At 47.7% G+C, this 5,017-nt stretch overlaps 1 pseudogene; it reads left to right on the top strand.

The window, feature by feature from the left end:
* Positions 1-1,563: 1,563 nt before the first annotated feature.
* LOC142499996 (lamin-A-like) lies at positions 1,564-3,367 on the top strand (annotated as a pseudogene).
* Positions 3,368-5,017: the final 1,650 nt, after the last annotated feature.

Raw genomic sequence — 5,017 nt, 5'->3', positions numbered from 1 at the left:
GCTTCTGTTTGAATGAGTAGAATTATGCTTTTAATGTTGACACTATATATTTGCTTAATAGATCTCTTGAAGATACCTCAATATTTGTTCAGCACTTTCCTGTTCGGCTGGCAGTAAGAATTTCACTTCCTTAGAAGCCTCTCCACTTAGTTTTAAGACACCTATCTCGGCCTTCTGGTACTCTGGAATCTTCTACATACGAAACATAGATTGCAACCTTTCCACAAACAATGCTAAATTCCTTTCTGTTAGTATCTTTCCGAGCAAATGTAAATAGCCAGGGACGAACATATAAACATATAAAACTTTTCTCCGGCGGCGACAGTAGAGTCATGGATCGCTGTGGCACAGATGGGTTCCCCCTACAGCGTCCGGTATTCAGTGCTAGAACATAGCTCAATCAGAGAGGTATGTGGCAGTCAAGTGTCAAAAGCCCATGCAGATGAGAACAACGCGTTTCGCAGGATCCTCTGCTTCCTCAGGCTCAATGATCATAGAGTTCTATATGTGAGTTCTTTATTACTTATGTGCAATAAACTGATCTGCCTTTGCTAAAAACACCATCTTTCTGTGCATACTGTTTGGCACTGTGAGACTTCCATGTGACTGGGAGAACTCACATCCTTCACACACCGAAGTTACCAGCTGTAGATCCTAGGGAAACTGCGGACTCAGCAGTCAGAGGAATACCTTAAAGAAACCATTTCGGACTCCATTGCTTACACATGGCCGTGTAAGTAGTACCACCATTACTATTATTATTATTACTATCACCTTTTCCCTATTATTGTTGCCCCAACAGCATCTATGCATATTTCTCACAATCTGTGATTGTTTAATATCTCAGATCTAGCTGATTTATTATTGATTCTCCATCTGATTTTGCGCTCCCCTTATTTCTTCTCTATTTGAGAATAAATGCAGGAATTTTAAATGGCCGCCCAGCCGAAGTGAAATACAGACTCTGCGAATGAAGCCTGTCCCACTAAGTTGTGCTTACAGCATGCACAGGGGAAGGTGGGGAAATAGTGCCTCCAGAGGTCAAGGTGAAGAATACACCTGAAAGTGAAAAATGGAGAACGCAATTTGTTTTTGTGTGGTATGCCTGGCCACAATAAACAATGTCCTTTAAGGCATGAGCATCCCTTCAGGTTGTATGATGAGGATGATGATGAGGACTCCTATGGGGACCCGCGAAAAAGACAGTCTAGCAGCAAGAGGAATATTTTTTCCAGCGAGCTAAGCAACTACAGCAGCAAGCGACTCGCTGTAGTCAAAAGGAAAAGAGAAGAACTCCTGAACTTGCAGGGGAAGTTGCAGACATGTTTAGAGATGGTCCTGGGATGTCAGGAAAATGTGTGTTTGAAAGGAACCGAGATGTACTGCAGCCCAGATTGACTGGCAGACTCGGAAGATTGGAGGATTCCTTGAGTCGCACTGAAAAGGTGCTGCAAAGTACCAGGCATGGCCTGCTCTCTTCTCCGCGTGCAATTATATAAAGAGTGAGAAGCCGAGGCTGAGCTACAGAGGGGCCTGTCGGTGGCTGTCGCTAAGTGTGTGTCTATGGAGAATACAAAGACTACTGTTACCACCAGGAGAGGAAAGCCGAGCGAGTCGGACAAAAGGAGTGCTGACTGGAAACTGTACTATGAAATATCCCAGAAAGACATTCAAAACTTCATCACAGAGCTAGAAGTTCCTCAGCAAGAGGCTCACGCACTGAAAGCAGAGCTTGGTAAAGTAAAGAAACAGTTGACACAGGAAAAATTAGAAGTGCAGGAAGCACTACAGAAATAATTCTGCATAAAGAACATGTCTCCCTAGACACGTACACAAGACTGTGAAGCCAGCTGCAAGAGCTGCGTGCGGATCTGCAAGAGGCCAAGGTGAAACAGGTGGATGCCGAGGAGAAGCCAAACTTAAGTGGAGGCTTCTCCACTGGAAGCAAAACTTAAGAACAAGCATGAGCCTGTGATCTCTGACCTAGAAGACAGTCTTTGGCGAGACGAGAAGCAGCGCCAAGTGCTGGAGAAGACTCGCCGGAAGTTGGATGGCAACTCCACGACTTACATGATCAAATTTCAGAGCTATAGGCACAGATTGCTGAGCTCAAGATACAGCTCATCAAAAAGGACGAGAGGGAGGAAGTGTCCAGCCGCCAGGTGGCTGGCCTGACACTGCGTTATGAAACCGAGATGGCCGATGTCCGCAAGCTGCTGGACCACATGGCCAATGAGAGGGCCCAGATGCAGCTGGCCAAGGTCCAGGAGGTGCACCGACAGCTACAGGCCAGAAATGTAATAAAGGAAACAGATTTAAGCCTTGCACTGAATCAGCTGAGAGATGTGGAATCGCGACTCCACTCCAAAGAAGCTTAACTGGCAACTGCACTGAGTGGAAAAGAAGTGCAAAAGGATAGCTTCAAATCTGAGAACTCAAATAGCTTGTCTTGAATGCTCTATAAGTGATACCGCAAAACAGATGCACGATGAAATGCTGTGGAAAGTTGATTTAGAAAATAAAACGCAAAATCTTCAAGAGCAACCGGCGTTTGAAAAGAACGTCCATGAACAAGATGTCAGGGAGATAAAGAAATGGCACGAGACTAGGATAGTAGAAATAGATTACGGCCGTCGGACAGAATTCAAAAGTAAGGCTACGCTTATCGTGCCAGCGATGCGATGGCGACATCAGGCTACGGTCGCTGGAAAAATCAAATTGAGATGACTTCCAGCGATCGCGACCAAGCCATCGCGCCGTCGTATTGCGCTTACTATAAGCGCACGTGACTGCAGCAATGCATTTGTTTTGACGTGACGTCGCCAGCACGATAAGCACAGCCTAACCTGGCAGAGGCTCAGCAAGACCCGATGAAGGACCACAAGGAACAAATTGCAGATTACAAGGAACAGCTGGACAGACATTCAGTGCCAAGTTGGAGAACGCACAGCTTGCCGCAGCAATGAACAGCTATTATGCCAGCACAACTCAGGAAGAGATTCTGGAAACCAAACTGAGGGTAGATATTTTAACCTCGCAACTGAGCCAATATCAGAAACAGAACTCTGCATTGGAGAACAAAGCACAAGTGTTACAGGAGATGTTGGACCGAGCACATTACATGCACAGGAGACAGATAAACGAGGAGGACCTGGAGTCTGAGCGTGCTGGCCGCAATAAGGCAGAGACACAAAAGCGTGACCTGGACGAGGAGCTTGAGGCCCTGAAGACTAAGCTGGAGGACATGTTTGACTCTACTGCTGCCCAGCAGGAGGTTTCTCAGATGAAGAAGACCCTTGATGAGGAGGCACGGAAATATGAAGCACAAATCCAGGAGTTCAGGCAGAAACAATCTCAGGCTGTGTAGGAGCTGGTTCAGACCAAACGGTTGAAAGGCAACTTGCAGAAGGCCAAACAGTCACTAGGGAATGAGCGCAATGAGCTGGCCAATGAGGTCAAGGATCTTCTGCAGGGTAAGGGAGACTCTAAGCACAAAAGGAAGAAGGTGGAAGTGCACCTTCAGGAACTCCAGGTCAAGGTAACAGAGAGGGATCGAGTTCGGGCTGAGCTGGCAGAGAGAGCCAATAGACTGTCGGATGCTCAGGAACTTTTGCAAGAAGTGACATGTGAAAAGCTGAGCTTCAACGCTAAACTCAAACGAGTGAAAGACAAAGATATTCTTCAGGTCCTGAAGGCATAGTAATTTCCCTGAAGGAAAAAGTCTTCAACTGGAAGGCAAGAAAAAAGAAGAGATATGGATGTCGGATGTCTCCGACAAAGAGCCTGGTGCACGGGAATTGTGTATGGGCCGCATCACAGGACAATGTTACGCTGGGGGGAGGGGAATATGTTATGGAATCACTGTCTCTGTGTGCTGGAATGTAGTGAGATATGTCTGCTTTCCAGCAACCAAGAAGTCAACCTCCCCTGGAGAGGCTTGTTGCAGCTGCAGCACTCCTGATAGAACAGGAGGTGTAAAAGGCAGACACAGAGCTGCACATACTGAGAGACTGCTTTCCCCAGAGAAGGGGGAAAGAGAGAGACTTCTCCCCAGCCAGGAGAAAGCTGGCTGGCACAGTCCCCTAGGCTTGCTAGACGTTGGATGCAGAGCCTGCTGGGACTGCCTGTGTTGCACACCCTGGAAGCAAGGACGTGTCTGCTGTGGAAGCAGGGCTGTCCTGTCCAGGACATTGGATCCAGAGGGATTTCCTGGACTCTTGTGGGAGGCATTCCCCTACAGCACCAAAACAGATGTAGCGCTTTTCCCCTCACCCTATGGGAAATGTGGTGGCTACTGATTGTGTGGTGCTTTACCTGTGGCTCACACGAGGCTTGAACTTCCTCTGCTGGGAGCCTGGGGTGTACCTTATCCATCTGGTCACAGCGAACCACCTGTGAGGGATGCTGACAGCACTGGATAACCCCTTCACAGGACCCAATGCTATAAGATCACACACTTGTATTTAATAACAGCTTACTTTGCACAGGTAGAAATAGATATATCATTAACCCACATACAATATAAGCCTTGCACGGCCGTAGTCCCACCGTGCCCTCCAACCGTAGTGTCCACCCCTGATGGGATATCGCCAAAATACTGATGGGCCCCTGGGCACCCAACCTCCCTAGTGTCCACAAGAGCCAATCACCCAATGTGTAAGACAGCACTGCCCACAGTAACTGAAAGTGTTATAGTTGGTGCATGTTGTGAGGTACCTGCCCAGGTGCTCTAGCACCCGGATATGGCCGAAAAGCAAAAGAGATCCACTGATCCAGTGACGTCGAAGTCACCGAAGCCTCTGTGTGGGGTGAACTCTGGTAGTAGGGTCTCACCTTTGATAGTCTATGATAGTGCACATGCGTGCATACATACATACATATGTAGCCCATGTACCCCCATCCAATAGTATATCGGGTACCCTAGGATGTCTCAAGGTCTGGCTACATGTCTCTGTGTGGTGCATACCTGCTGGCAACAGAAGTGCCTTAGTCTCCCGCGATAACATGGGGGACAACA

This window comes from Ascaphus truei, chromosome 7 (assembly GCF_040206685.1).
Source record: "Ascaphus truei isolate aAscTru1 chromosome 7, aAscTru1.hap1, whole genome shotgun sequence".
NCBI classification, from domain to species: domain Eukaryota; kingdom Metazoa; phylum Chordata; class Amphibia; order Anura; family Ascaphidae; genus Ascaphus; species Ascaphus truei.
The sequence above is the reverse complement of the archived record's forward strand: the minus strand, read 5'-3'. Positions and strand labels throughout refer to the sequence as shown.